Below are 16040 nucleotides of genomic sequence, written 5' to 3' on the forward strand. Positions count from 1 at the left end.
TGCCTTTGGCCCAGGGCGCGATCCTGGAGACCAGGGATCGAGTCCCACGTCGGGCTTTCGGTGCATGGAGCCTGCTTCTCCCTCTGCCTTGTCTCTGCCTCTCTCTGTGTGTGTGTGACTATCATAAATAAATAAAAATTTAAAAAAAAAAAGAACCTCGAGGGTCTTCTGGTGATCACCCAGGATGGCACTTGGGGAGATGGGAGTGGGGAGGAGATGGAGCAGATTGTGGGAAGTAAGAGAAGAGCCAGCGGAGATCCAGAAAGAAGGCCACCCAGATACCCATCAAGGGAGGACAGTATGTGGACCGCGGGGTTACTCGGTGCGAAAATACAGGAACATTTTGCACCATCTTCTGGACGTCGTTTGCATTCAGGATCACTTCATAGTAAGGTTATTTGCTTTTAGGGAACGGTCTCTGCTTAGGCACCCTTCCTAGGGGATAACATGAAAATAACAACACCCCCCATCCCTCTTTCACAAGGATCAAATGAGTTATCTTTGAAGAATCTGACCGTAAGACCTTGTTATCTGTATCATGAACAATATAATTCAAGATGCCAAGAAGAGGGATCCCTGGGTGGCGCAGCAGTTTAGCGCCTGCCTTTGGCCCAGGGCGCGGTCCTGGAGACCCGGGATCGAATCCCACGTCGGGCTTCCGGTGCATAGAGCCTGCTTCTCCCTCTGCCTGTGTCTCTGCCTCTCTCTCTCTGTGTGACTATCATAAAAAAAAAAAAAAAGGGTGCCAAGATGAGTCAAACTTACCTATTCTGAAATTTACTTTCCAAAACCCCAGAGAACTAACATCAGGTGTTCTTTTCTTGAGTATGATTTAACAGCCATCGGGAACAAGAGGAACTAATAGCTAGGGAAAAAATGTTAAATAGCAAAATGAATCGTTTTGGGGCTCGTTCACTGAGCACTTACTGAGCATTTACTATACGCCTGTCCCTGGTCCCAGAACTGGGTGGGCAAAGGTGAATATGTACTCTGAACAAAGAGAGTTTATAGTGGTGGCAATTTCCGGCAATTCAATGTGCTGGGCTTTTGCTTTGTTTTATTTTAACTGCAAGTACACTTTAAAAGAATGTTTGGGAATCATAGCTCTACAATAAAATATGTTTTGTTTCACTTCCTTTAGCCGTTACTTTATGACAGCGCTGACCTTCTGACCAGAAGCAAAATTCTGGCCTTTCTAAATATCCCATATTGGCTGGGCTTAATGGGTTTTCAAAATAAATGGATTGGATTTCTCAACCTGTCAAAATACAGAGCACAAGGGCTCTTTTGAACTTGAGAGGCCTGCTCTGAGCAGAGATTCAGAGTCCACCATCTGAGCAGGGGAGGTGAAAGCCAGTTTATCAGCAACCTGTTATTTTTGATGGAAGCAGAGGTGACCGGGACAAAGAAATGAGCTCAGGGAGGTCACACTAACTTGAATATGATGTCACCTGGGGCAATCCAGGCATCGGCTGTCTTACACTTTCTCAGGAGGGAATTTTCGAGGATTTTAACCCAGGCAGAAACCAAAGCCTCACCTGACAGCTCCTGTGAGACCATCCCTGGGAGGGGGCCGGAGTAGAGGTTGGTACCACCAGGAAGATGATCACAGGTGCCCATGGTGGATGAATAAGTGCAGGGTTAGCTATAAAATGATGGGCCATGTTATCATTAATAACAGAAGCATGGAAAGATGCTTTGAGGGACGCCTGGGTGGCTCAGTGGTTGGGTGTCTGCCTTTGGCTCAGGGCGTGATCCCAGGGTCCTGGGATCGAGGCCCGCATCGGGCTCCCTGCAGGGGAGGGATGAGCTGTTGGTAGTGGTCTCCCTCAGCCTATGTCTCTGCCTCTCTCTTTGTATCTCTCATGAATAAATAAATAAAATCTTTAAAAATAAAAAAAAAAGGAAAGATGCTTTGATGGTAGACCAGCTTGAATTTGTACCCCAACTCCACGAGTTTCTAGCTGTGATCCTGAGCAAGGTGTCTGTATGCCCGTCTGTGAAGTGAGGCTGGTAACAGTACCAACCTCACAGGACTGTCAAGATGGTCAAACACAGCTCGTTGAATAATTCCTCCAGTAGATGGAAACCCAAACCAGTTGCTCCCGACAGTCAATCTGATGGCTTCATGGTCATACCCAGGGTCTCTCTGAGGTCAAGAGAAACTCCTTATAGATTAAAAAATGCTAATACTGGGCCAAAAGGAAACTGTGATGTTTTAAGGGTTGACAAAAAAGCCAGTGCATGTTTTGCAGCTTTATTTTTTTTAAAGATTTTATTTATTTATCCACGAGAGACACAGAGAGAGAGAGAGGCAGAGACACAGGCAGAGGGAGAAGCAGGCTCCATGCAGGGAGCCCAACGTGGGACTCGATCCTGGGTCTCCAGGGTCACACCCCGGGCCAAAGGCAGCGCCAAACCGCTGAGCCACCCAGCCTACCCTGTTTTGCAGCTTTATGCCCAAATCTTATTTAGAGATATGTATAAAGTGGAATTTGAGACCTTTTTTGACTGTAAGGCCACTTACAAAATGACCCGCTCCCACTTTCCCACACCTAAAGCCCTGCTCTCTGTGTATCAAAGGGTTGTAGGAGTGTTTAAGACTTGGCTCTTCATACCCTCCTGTCTTACATGCTGTGTGACTTTTAAGCACCTAGTCCCAAAGGGGAAAGGAGAAGAGAGGATCCTAGAGGCCATTTACTATGTGAAGGGACAGCCAAGCCCTCCCCAGAAAAGGGCCTCCTCTACAGGAAGTATTTTTATTTTACAATTAACAAAGGCAAAGAGGAAACTTTCCAGAATATGTTGTTCCCTCAAGGCCACAGGATTTAAACCTCCCTGCCACCTAGGCATTGCTCTGAATGAATTATAGGAGCCAATTATTCTGTGAGCATGTGCTGCCCTTGCCGGAATAGACTCCATGGAGCTCTTCGGTGCCTTTCTCCAAGGGTGGTGGGGGGTAGGGTGGGAAGCTCTTGTCAAGGTTGGGCAGGAGCGTCCTACATGACTCAGCACAGACCCAGTCTTCATAAAGGTGGGTTGGGGTGGTGGGCAAGAACAGGAAAGGAAGGGAGGGAGAGAGGAGGTGGGATCATTAACCCCACCTGGCCACTACCAACAGCTCATCCAGACTGGGTCTGGGGATCACGAGCCATGTATCAGAAGAGAGCCCGGAAGAGTCCAGCTTGCACTATGTGGTGCAGGAGTACAGGAACCCACAGGGATAATCCCACATTTCCATTTTGCTGGCTTCAGCTTCCTAGCCAATTATTAAATAGACATAAAGATCTGTCCCTGGTGTTGGGAATTACAAGAGAGAAGGGTTTCCTGGCCAGAATGTGAATAAATTGTGGAAAGAATGTCTGTGGACAAAGGGAAGCACCTATCAGCACTAGGCCAGGAAACTACCTGGGAGCTTCAGTGGCATGAACCAGACAGGGTTGATGCTGCCAGTTTATATGCTTCTGTCTAACTGTTCCTATGAATTGTGAGCCAGGGAACAGTGTTGGTAGATAATCAAAGCAGAAAGGGATAGTCCTCAGTGTTTCTAAGTTTTTCTTCTTTATTATCAGCATCACCTTGACCCTCACCACCAGCACTGTTACCATTATAGTTGATCACTTTTACCATCATTCTTGCCCATGTGCAGTCTCTCACAATTTCCTGGGAACGTCTGCATCCCCTGTGACAATTTGATCATCACAGGAACTCTTTGAAGTGGACAAGGCAATATTAGCATCTCTATTTTCCCAATGTGTAAACCAAGGCTTGGAGAAAGTAACGCTGGCCCTGAGTCATACTCAAGTTCAGGTCTCTTGTAAGTATACCATTCATTTACAGCGCTACAACTTTACTCTGAGAATGGCATCGAAGTATTTAACAACTGATAAAGCTTGGGTACTGACTAGTCGGGACAGAGTCTAGTCATACACAGTGGATGGATCTTGGAGATACTCGAGCCACTGCTCTAAACACCACACCTTTGTATTTTTTGGTCCAGCCTTCTCTGCCATCTCACATTAAGTTCTGTTCTCAAGACTAAAAGGTGAGGCATTTAAAGGTGCTATGGTGGGATTATTAAGATATAGCAAAAGCTTCCAATCTTGTCTTCCTTGACCGTCTTGAGATAAGGGAGTAGGGGAGTAGTTGTGGGTGAGGCATGGCTATTACATGGGTTTGTGGGCAGCAGGAAGACACCACTCTTCAGAGCTAGAAGTTTGGGTTCAGGCCAAGTCTTTGGGAATGACATGGCTTTAGATAGAAGAGAGGGCAGGAGAAGAAAAAAGCAGGAATCAGGAGTCAGATGGAAAACAGGACTGGAGTGGGAGCCAGTTGGGAATCAAATGAGAAGCCTATTTTCCACTGGCAAATAGAAGGGTCTGATACTTGCTCCTCCTGGCTCAGGGCAGGCAGACATAGTGGCCTGCTTCATATCGGGATGGGGGTAGATGACAGGCTGCCCGTGTCTCCATAAAAGCTAAAGAAATGTGCACGATCTGAACTCAAAAATTAATAGAAGATAAATCAGGTTTTCACTTTCTCAGAAGCTATGCTAATTTCCGTTCAAGAAGGCTACTCATTCTATTTTTATACTTAGTTTATCAACTCTTCTTATGTACTATTCTTTTATTTCAGAAATAATATATGTTCACAGTTAGAAAAAAATTAACATGGCTAAAGGCAAAAAAAGAAAATGAAAATTAAAATCACCTCTGATTTCTGTATCCAGAAGTAACATGGCTTAAGGTAGAGTGGTTCACATCCTTCCAGAAATTGTCCCACAGATGAAGCTATCATTGTCAAGATGATGATTTACAAATATTTAGTTTATGCCTGATGTTTTCTCTACCTATCAGTCTTGAAGTTTAGGGACGTTATCTTTGTTTGACAATATAGACAATACAAGGAATCTGAAAATATTTTATTGCAGGGGTATCTTGTTGATATCATAAAATCAGAGGCAGAATAATATTTATTAGAAATATCCAAGCACAGGGCTCAAAAACAAATCGCTTGTGCCTGAGCAGCATTCTGTGTTTTCAAAGTGGCCATGTAAAACACAAAGCCCATTGGAACCATATATCACTACCACATAAACAATAATAACAATTCTTGATTTATATCTTCATATTTTCTGCCTTGTTCTTGCAGAAAAGTTGGTAAAGGCTGATTAGACTGTTACACCTACTTTTTTTAGAAGATGAAAGATAGGAGAAAATATTACCACAATGAGAGAGTAGGGGGAAGCCCAAAGGAAAATCTGTTTTTTTAAAAATCTGGGACTTGTCAGCATGATACACAGCTCTGAAGATTAGAGCAAAGCAAAACAAATGTGTGAGTTATTTCTTGGATCAAAAGTTTCAATCATCTTTTGGGCTCACTTCTTAGGCGTTTGGATATCTGTAAATGATAAACAAGATGGCAAACAAATTTTTAAAAAAATATCCAGAATGTGAGGCTTTCAGGTGAAATGGTCTTTAACCATGTTTCTGGCTACAGTTTTCATCAAAAGAATTTCTATCAGCAGGGGGAGCAGAGCTTAACATTAAGATGAAGGTGTGTTCCTTTTTTATGAATATAATCCTGCCGAACTGATATGAAGCAGAAATGTGTGCAGAGATATGTCACCAAACAAAGGATCCCGGTTCCTCTCTTTTAACAGGGAGTCATCTCTAAGAAATTATTCTGCAGGATTTTTGACAACATATGTTACTACTTCTTACAGAATGTCTACACAAAAGGTGCTTGGTTAATTAAATCGTGTATGCGGTAGGGTTGCAACAGTTGCGGAATCCTCTAATTTGGAATTTTTTTGATACTTTAATCACAGTGTCCCCCAGTGTTATTGGGTCTTTTTTTTTTTTTTTGCCCCAGCTCCCACCCGCAGGAGGAGGGAGCCAGTGTCATTGGGTCTTAAAGAATGTTGCTTAGTATGCATTGAGATCTACTTGCCCAGAATTCAACAAACTACTCTCTGAGTTAGAAAAGAAATCCTATTCTTACAGAGCCTACCTCTTCATTGGGGGTGGGGGGTGGGGGGGGCGTGGATCTTTGTCATTTCAAAACATAGGAAAAGACCAGGAGAGCTCAGTGTTGAGTTGCTATTGAGAAAGTTTCAGAAAAGGGGAAAAAAATTGTTGTGAGCTAAAAGGCTAAATCTCAGCACTGCTCCTTCTGTACTAAAAACAGTAAGAAGAGAAAGGGCAGTAAGAAAACAAAATGAAACAAAACAAAAGGCGAAAATGGATGCTCTACTCCATAAGATCATATTCCATGAAAATAGGAAATAGAAGAAAATCCAGGCAAAAGGTGATGAAAGAGGAAGGTCATGGAATTGGCAAAAGTGGAAGGGAAGCTGGGAACAGAGGGAACATTTTTAATGCCCCCTCTTTCTCTTTGTTCCTTAAAGCAAACATTTATGGAGCACCTGTCTTGTGCCGGGCACGGTACTAGGTGCTAGGGATAATGGTAAAGACGACACGTGGGCCTGGCCCTCCTGGGACTTCAGTGAGGGGAAGGGCAATAGCCAAGTAAGCAGGTAAACAAAGCAGATATAGCCTTTATTAATTGCTGCGAAGGAAACAAATACAGGAACAAGGGGCGAGTGGAAAAACCTACAGTAGGTAGAGTGGCCAGCAGAGGTCTTAGCCAGGAAGGCACTTTCACACTGATGTGGAAAGAATGGCAGAAATTCTGTTTCCAGTGTTGGGAAGCCCTGCAAAAACACCCAGCCAGAAGGAGTTTGCATGACCAAGAACAGTGAGAAGGCAGCCTTGGCTCCAGCCAACTGGGGCCCTTTGCGGGGGGGATGGGAGGGTGGCAGTGAGATGAAAATGAGAAACTTGTGGTGAGGAGCTTGGATTGTGTTCTAAGAGCAGCGGGAAGCCAGTGAAGACTTTGAAGCAGGGGAGTCACAGCATCTGGTTTGGTTTTGAAAGATCACCGTGGCTCTGCCTCACACCATATACAATAATTAATTCAAAATGGATCGTGGACCTAAATGTAAGAGCTAAAACTATAAAACGTTTAGAAGAAAACCTAAGAGTAAATCTTTCTGGCCTTGGATTAGACAAGGTTTCTTAGCTATAACAGCCAAACACAAGCAAGCAAAGTAAATGGACAAATTGGAGTTCTCAGATTTAAAAACTTTTATTTCAGGGGACCCCTGGGTGGCTCAGTGGTTGAGCATCTGCCTTTGGCTCAGGTCATGATCCCAGGGTCCTGGGATTGAGTCCCATGTCGGGCTCCCTGCAGGGAGCCTGCTTCTCCCTCTGCCTGTGTCTCTGCCTCTCTCTGTGTGCCTCTCATGAATAAATAAAATCGTTAAAAAAATAAAAATAAAAACTTTGATTTCAGAGTACACTGTCATGAAAGTGAAAATACAACTCATAGAATAGGGATAATATTTGCAAATCATACATCTGATAAGGGACCTCAATCCAGAACATATTAAAAAGAGAAAAAAAAAAAACAAAAAAAAACCTCTTCCGGGGCATTGGGGTGGCCCAGTGGGTCAAGTTGCCTTGGCTCAGGTTGTGATCCCAGGGTCCTGGGACCAAGTCCTGCGGGCGGGGCCGGGAGGACTGTTTCTCCCTCTCCTCTGCCCCTCCCCCTGCTCGTGCTCACTTGTGCTCTTTCTGTCAAATAAATAAATAAAATCTTAAAAAAAAAACTCTTACAACTCAATATTAAAAAGACAATTCCATTTTTTAAAAATGGCAAAGGACATGAATAGACATTTTAGACATTTCTCCAAAGAAGTACAGGTGTCCAATAAGCACATGAAAAGATGCTCTACATCACGAATCAGTAGGGAAATGCAAATCAAAATCACAATGACATATCACTTCACACTCAGTAGGATGGCTATTTTAAAAGCAAAACTAAAAAAAAACCCGAGAACAAGAACAGCAATAACAAAACAGAAAGGAGAGTAGTTGTTACCAGGGACTGAAAGGAGAAAGTAAGGGGGTAGGGTTTCAGTTGGGGGAAGATAAATATGTTCTGGAGATGGATGGTGGTGATGGTTGTACTTAAGGCTGCTGAACTGTAATAACTTAAAACAGTAACTTTTATGTTATGTATATTGTACCACAACAAGGAAAAGTCAAAAGGGGAAGGGGCAAAGGATTTGTACACACATTTTTCCGAAGAACATATACACACGGCCAATAGATGTGTGAAGAGATAGATGCTCAATGTCACTGGTCCTTAGGGGAATGCAAATCAAAACCACAATGAGAATCCCCAAAACGTCACACCCACCAGGATGACCATACTCAAAAAAGCAGACAATGACAAGTGTTGACAAAAATATGGAGAAATTGGGGCACCTGGGTGGCTCAGTGGTTGAGCACCTCTGGTCATGATCCCGGGGTCCTGGGATCGAGTCCCCCATCAGGCTCCCCAGAGGGAGCCTCCTTCTCCCTCTGCCTATGTCTCTGCCTCTCTGTGTGTCATGAAGAAATAAACAAAATCTTTTTTAAAAATGTAGATAAATTAACCCCCTCATACCTCATACATTGATGGTGGGATTATAAAATACCACAACCACTTTGAAAAACAGTTTGGCAGCCCCTCAAACATGTCAAACAGAGTTACCATGTGACTCAGCCAGCGATTCCAGTCCTAGGTACGTACCCAAGAAAATTAGAAACATATGTCAACACAAAAATGTACATGAATGTGCATAGGAACGTTTTGCACGACAGCCAAAGAGTAGAAACAACTCAAATGTCCATCCATGATGACCAGATAATCAAAATATGATCTATCCACACAATATGACATTATTTTGCCTGGAGGATAAAATACTGCTACATGCTATGACAGGGATGAACTTTAAAACCATGCTAAGTGAAAGAGACCAGAAACAAAAGAGCACATACTGTCTGATTCCATTACGACAAAACGTCCAAATAGGCAAATCCATGGAGATGGAAAGTAGATTAATGGTTGCCTGGAGTGGGGTAGGGGGCTGGCTGGGGAGGAAGGAATAGGAAGAGACTGCTAATGGACACCGTGTTTCTTTTTGGGGTGATTAAAATGCTCTATTAGGGGCACCTGGGTGGCTCAGTCAGTTAAGCGTCTGCCTTCAGCTCAGGTAATGACCCCAGGGTCCTGGGACTGAGCCCCGCACTGGGTTCCCTGCTCGGGTGAGAGCCTGCTTCCCTTTGCTCCTCCCTCTGCTTGTGTTCTCTCTAATAAATAAAATCTTTGCAAAATAAAAAAATAAAACACTCTCATTTTAGATCAGTGTTGGGATGGTCGCACAACTCCATGAAGACACGAAAACCACTGAATTGCCCACTTTATTTTTTTTAAGTTTATTTACTTAAATAAGCTCTACACCCAACATGGGCCTCAAACTCACAGCCCCGAGATCAAGAGTTGCATACTCTTCCGACTGAGCCAGACAGGCACTCCTGAATTGTGTCCCTTAACGTTTTATGGTATGTGACTTCCATCTCAATAAAGTTGTTGTTATCCAAAAACAAAATTGAAAAAAACAACAAAAAAGATCACCCTGGCTGCTCTATGGAGAAGACAGAGCGAGGGTCCTCGAAGGAGAGAAGTGGAAGCAGGTGATCAATTAAGAAGCCATCAAGGCAATGGGTGACAGTGAATCACGTGGGTGGGAATCAAGGGAAAGAGGGCAGGTGGTTTGGGCGTAGGTAAATGGGTTATCAGGTGGTACCATTTACCACCCACCGGAGAGAGCACTGGGTTTGAGTCCAAAAGGGAAAACCTGCACGAATCATAACCCTAGCCCAGTGGGGCAGGTGCATTCATCCCCATTTATAATGGAATAAATGAGGATCATCAAAGTTAAAATACCCTAATAATCATTAGTGCTGTGATTAACACCAGTCTGACTCTGACACCCCTGCTCTTTACTGCATGCTATAGGAGGATTTTTTTTTTTAAGATTTTATTTATTTATTCATGAGACAGAGAGAGATGCAGAGACACAGGCAGGGGGAGAAGCAGGCCCCATTCAGGGAGCCCGATGTGGGACTTGATCCCAGGATCCTGGGATCATGCCCTGGGCCTAAGGCAGATACTCAACCACTGAGCCACCCAGACATCCCATGAGGAGAGATTTTTAAAAAAAAAAAAAAAGAGGGAGGGAAAAAGAAATTGTGAAGCGCTACTAGTCGGAGGTGAAGAGGGACGGGTCAGTCACCCCTATGGAGCATTTTTGCCACCTGGTTATGGCCTAATACCTTGGATGTGCTGTTACCAAAACCCAGAGAACCCCCAAAATGTCACCCTCAGCTCCTGGTCAGTAGCCAGAGGTTAATTCTTCTCCAATTTGCTTACAACTGTCTCCCGCAGAGTGCTGTAGCTTCCTCGGGTCAGGGCCCCCTCCTCTCTTGCAGGACGCAGTGCAACCTCCTCTGAACTGTGGCCCCGCGGTGCTCCCACCACACCATGCGTGCCCCAGCAACGGGTGCCGGAGTGTGCACACGCTGGCACACGCGCCCATCCCTCCTAACCCCTTTCCCGTCACTAGAGTGCTCCTTCTAAAATGCAAATCCATTTCATCATCTGCCTTAAAACCTTTCAGGGATTCTCAGTTGTGCTCGGGATCAAGTTCAAGCGCCTCGACACAACTTACAAGGCCCTTCACTGTCTTGACTGAGAAACTCTTTAGCCTTTCCTCACTCTTCCCCCGACCCCTGCCCAGCATCACACACCCTTACCCTGCGCACCAGCCACACTAAATGATTTTCAGTTCCCTAATAACCATGTTCTCACTGACCTCAGGCCTTTGCATGTGCTGTCCTGGCTGAAATAGCCGTCCCCGACATTGCACAGCTAACTGAATCCTTCTGTCTTCCATCGCCCTCCAGGTCAGGGCTAGTTTCCCTTTGAGACGTCCTTATGGCCCTCTTACAGCCCCTATCAGTACGGTGGAATTAAGGAGTGGCCTGCGAGGCCACCCCCTGGAGCCCCAATCTATAAGAGAATAAAAATCATAAGAGATGTAATGAAATCAGAAAATTCTCTCCCAGAATTCTCTCCCGGAATATTCTTTCCAACCACATAGGGCTATTAGGCCCATCCTGTACAAATGAAATGAGAAGCAGGTAGATAGGTCGACTCATTGATGATAGTTGGATAGAAGGATCGATAAATATTTCACAGTATTCACCCTGGGTCCACATCTCCTTGTTTCAACCTAGCAGAGCACTCAGATGCAGGACCAGGGTTGGATGTCCAGTTCTGCTACTTCCAGCTGCAGGATACCTCCTGGGTGTGTTGGGGGGAGATAAAGAAATCCTGAAGGAAATTATCTGGCGTATTACCAGTCCCAGTTGGTGCTCAAAAAATGCTAGTGGTATTTATTGGCTAACTGACTCATCAGATTCTTTAAAAACCTGTGTCCTACACTCAGTGTATGAGGCTGCGCCTCCGCATCGTGCCAGCTGCACACCTGACAGTGTATCCTCTGGTTTTCAAGGACCACTCCCTCCCAGTGCCCTTCCTCACCCACCCCTGTCTCAATGTTAAGCTTTGCTTGGCCAGAGCTCCAGCCTCCCAGGTTGACAAACCCACATCGCCACCTGGAGGGCGGCATGGGAATCTGGGGAAGGAAACAAATTCAAGGCTCCGGAGAAACCAACGCAGCTGTTTTGTGCTGGTGCTAACAAGGCCAGGTTCACAGGTTCACCCCCAAAGGGGCCAATTAGCTTTACACACAGCGACACTTCAGAGCACAGCCCCAGCCTCTAACCTTGGCCCCTGGTTCACACGCGTGTTGGTTAGAAAGTGGATTCATCAGGCCAATCCCATTTTCCATAATTTCTTAAAAACCCATTTGTAAGGCCGTGTGGTAACAGTGAAGATGGGCAAGACCTGCTCCCTAATTTTAAGGAATCCTCAGCTGCAGGAGTGTTTCCCAAATGATTCCTGAGACATCAGTGGGAGGTAGGAGGATAGGTGGCTTTGCAGTATTCAATTAGTTTGGGAAACACTGATCTAATCCAAGTCAGGCAGGTTCTCTATGGACAAGCTTCTCAGAGCCTTTACCATGTTAATATGCACTGTTCACTTTCCAACAAGGATATGTGTGTGCAGTGTTTCCCAGATTTGGATGGCTAAAAGACGTCCCCCCTAGTTTGTAAAAGAGAATAGTAATGAATCGGCTGGCCCCGGTGTGGCTGCTTCCACTGGAACATCTATTTTAAGAAGCAACTCATCCATGGGGAAAAGTTCACAGCCTATTGCTAGGTTTTAAAAAAAAAAGGCAGGCTATAGAACAGTATCCCATTTTGAAAAGATAGAACAAAGATGTCCATACACTCGGGAGGAAAAAAAAATTGAAAGACATAAACCAAAATGTTAGCACTGGTGATCTTTCTGTTGGAGCGCCTGTTGTCTTTCTGCGTTCTTTATATGTTTTGTCAAGGTTTTTATATTGAATATACATGTACATTTTTTAACGTTTATTTTATTTTTTTAAAGATTTTATTTATTTATTCATGAGAGACACACACACAGAGAGAGAGAGAGAGAGAGAGAGGCAGGCAGAGACACAGGCAGAGGGAGAAGCAGGCTCCATGCAGGGAGCTCGATCCAGGGTCTCCAGGATCACACCCCAGGCTGCAGGCAGCGCTAAACCGCTGCGCCACCAGGGCTGCCCCAAACATTTATTTATTTTAGAGTGAGAGAAGAGCTTGCCTGGGGGTGGGGGGCAGATGGAGAAGAGTCTGAAGCAGACCCGGTGCGGAGTGCAGAGCCCAACACAGGGCTTGATCCCATCACCCCGAGATCAAGACAGGAGCTGAAACCAAGTCAGACCCTCAACTACATCTCTACATGTAAATTTTAAAATAAAAAGCACAAAGCATATGCTCTGGGACGGTGCACCATCTTCACAAGATGATTATTACAGAATTCTAGCAAAAGCTAACATTTTCTAAAGGCTAAGCGTCAAATAAATAAATAAATAAAGGCTAAGTGCCCAACATATGAATTATCTAGATTATCTTGTTTAAACGTTGCATAAATCATATGAGATGAGATGTCACTAGTTTTTTGTCCCGGTTTAGAAATGGAAAATTAAAGAAAGAGAAACAAATGCTCCAGAACCAGAATTTGAACCCATTACATTCCTCTTTGCTATCTATCCTGCTCCCCCAAGACACACAGACACATACCCCATGAGAGACATGATGCTATTCTTCTTGGGAGAGGGACTCTCTGAAGACAACGATGCTGTCACTTTGCTACATGGCCACTAGCTGCTGTTGATTAAATGCTCGCTGGTACCAAGGATGTTTCTGCGTGCTTCGATGTGTGTAAACAGGTAGATTGAAGAATGGCTGGGCTGGCCAGGCCCTCTAACATCTGCCTTCTGCAGTATTGCTTGGGCCATACTCTCTCCTCTTCCTCTCTCACTGGCCACTAGAAACCCTGATATTTATTGGGTAAAGCAATTCAGTCCTCTCCAGCCACTAGAGTCATATTCTGCTCTGGTCCCACCGTGGCTAACGTGCTTGGTTAAACAGCAGAATTTCTACCCAATCGTGTGCTAGCTAGTGCTCCTTCTCTCTGTGTGTCTCTCTGCCTGTCTGTCTCTCTTTTCCTTCTCTCGGGAGGGGCCCAAATGAAAAATCTATTTCTTCACTGGGATGAAGCATGTCTACCTCCCTTAAAAGGCAAGAAGTGTCTAGAGTCAGTTGGGATTTTCAAATACTCTTTTTTTTTTTAATCCATTACATGTGCATTCCCCAAGTAGTGTCTTTCATTAATTTCATTTTATAGATGAGGAGCCCGAGGTCAGGTGATTTGCCCAAGTACCAATGCAAGTCTGTGCTGAACCACTATTTGAACCAGTCCTGTCAGCTCCCCGTCACCAAGATTTAGAAGAAAATGGGCCCACTTTGAGCTGCAGGACACAGAAACTTTCCTGAAGGCATGGCTCTTACACTAGGAAAAGTGTGTCAGGCTGACTCAATTTCTCTAGTGCAAGTGACAACAAGCCGGTAAGAACAGACCAGATTGAAGCAACCACATGGTTCTTCAGGTCAAGAAATCTGGTCCTACATGGGACGCCTGGGTGGCTCAGTGGTTGAATGTCTGCCTTCAGCTCCAGGTGTGATCCTGGGGTCCCGAGATCGAGTCCTGCTCTGCCTCTGTCTCTGTGTCTCACACAAATAAATCTTTTTTAAAAAAATCTGGTCCTTCAAACCAGTCATCCATGATTTAACTGCTTCCTTCATTGACAAGAGTAACCCTCTGATAGAAAGCCTCACCTTTTTCTCTGCCCCCCCCCCCCCACTCCTGTTGTCTTCTTCTGAGCCGGGCAATCACCCACATTTGAAAATCACTCCATTAAGCCTAATTTTTTAACCATGGGAAATCTTCCCCTTTTTGCGACTTGGGTCTGGAGGAAGATGATTACTAGACTCTTTCCCTCATTGGGTGGCATCTTTTACCCCAGTCTGAGGCCCCAGACTCCTATGCAGTTGAACAAACCTGTCCTTGTGTCTTTCCCTTGCCTTCCAGGTGAGCTGGCAGGGGAATTTTCTCGCCAACTGAGCCTTAAAGGGCAAGCGAGGCTCAGGGCAGGACGCATCACAAAGCAATCTTGGACAATGTGGGCTCTCCATTACATCTGCAAAATGCCACTGGCACCTCTGACCAGACGTTAATACCACACGACATTGACACCTTGTGATATAGCTGGAGTTTGAGAAATGGGGCTAAGGGTTGATTGGGGTCCAAAAAATAAATCTTTTCTATTGCCACGAAGCAGTTACAGTTGCACAACTGAAATACCAGCCCTTTGGAAAAGCCATCAAACCCACTCATGCAGGTGGGTAATATCGTCATCCAGAGTACTTCCTAGATGCCTGGTGTTCAAAGCACTGTGCAGAGCAAGTTGAGCAAACACAATCTATTATGTGAGACATTTCCAAGGCAGGATATATGTTTCTGATGCTGCTAGTGAAACTGGTTCGGACAAATACCAATGTACTCCTTCCATGGCCAGCATGGTGTGTGTGTGTGTGTATATATATATATATATATATATAGTAACTAACATTTATTGGATCCCCTTCCATTTGCCAGGTGCATGCTGTGCATCTCACCTAATCTTCAGAGCAACCTTTGAAAGAGAGGCTATTATTACCCCTATTTTATAGATGAGGACACACAGGCTCCTAGGTGGTTAGTAACCAGCCAAGATGATACAGCTAGTAAATGGGGGACCAGGATTCAAATCCAAGACCCCCAATGCCATGGTGTGAACGCTTACTCACTGCCCACTACCTGTATGATTCATGTCTAAGAGTGGCTCCAGTGTGGATCTTGGGGTTTGAGGGTTGGCTAGCCCTGGATTTACATTCTCACTTTATCACGTAATTGGACCAAATAAACAACCTCTCTAAACATTAGTCTCCTCATCTCCAAAAGGTAGATATATTAACGCTTAGCTTTCAGGGTCATAAAGAAATACTTTTGTGACCATACTGCATCCAAAGACCTACATGGGTCAGTCCCAGAACCAGAATCCTTTTGCACAAGAGGAACAGTAGACAGAGCAGGAACCAAAAAACTCCTAGATCAGTAGCTGTTTGGTTTTGTTTCATTTCCAAAGCCTCTAGGCCACGGTAGACATACAGTACATAGTTGCTATTGCAATTCTTATTTTTACATACTTTCAAGTTATGTCTTTAAATAACTCAGTTTTAAAAAATAAATAAAAATAAATAGATAAATAAATAACTCAGTTTATCTATTTGAAATGCCACTTGAATCAATCTATCCTAACCTCTGTATTTTCAAAGACTCTGAGTTGTTTCTTCTCATTTGTACTAAAACAGAATGAGATGTGTAGCAGCAGCAGCCCCGCCGTCTCCTCAAGCTACGTTCCCTCAAAATTTTAGAATGACTTGTACATGTTTGGAAATCTGAGTGAGTAAACCCCCAGGACCAAGATGCTCCTGGCAAAGAAGTCAAGAGGCCTGCCTCCTGGCCTGGTGTAAGTACAAAGACAACCCCAGGACAACCTCGGGCTAGAGAAG

The 16040-nt window shown here is 44.5% G+C and overlaps 1 long non-coding RNA gene across 1 annotated transcript; it reads right to left on the reverse strand.

Moving 5' to 3' along the window:
- Positions 1–765: 765 nt before the first annotated feature.
- Positions 766–14540, reverse strand: LOC144293431 (uncharacterized). Its single transcript, XR_013360667.1, has 4 exons — positions 14488–14540; positions 10766–10962; positions 1539–1645; positions 766–865 (listed from the first exon to the last, which is right to left on the reverse strand). It is a non-coding gene; the product is annotated as an uncharacterized LOC144293431 (long non-coding RNA).
- Positions 14541–16040: the final 1500 nt, after the last annotated feature.

Source organism: Canis aureus, chromosome 21 (genome assembly GCF_053574225.1).
Source record: "Canis aureus isolate CA01 chromosome 21, VMU_Caureus_v.1.0, whole genome shotgun sequence".
Lineage (NCBI taxonomy): Eukaryota > Metazoa > Chordata > Mammalia > Carnivora > Canidae > Canis > Canis aureus.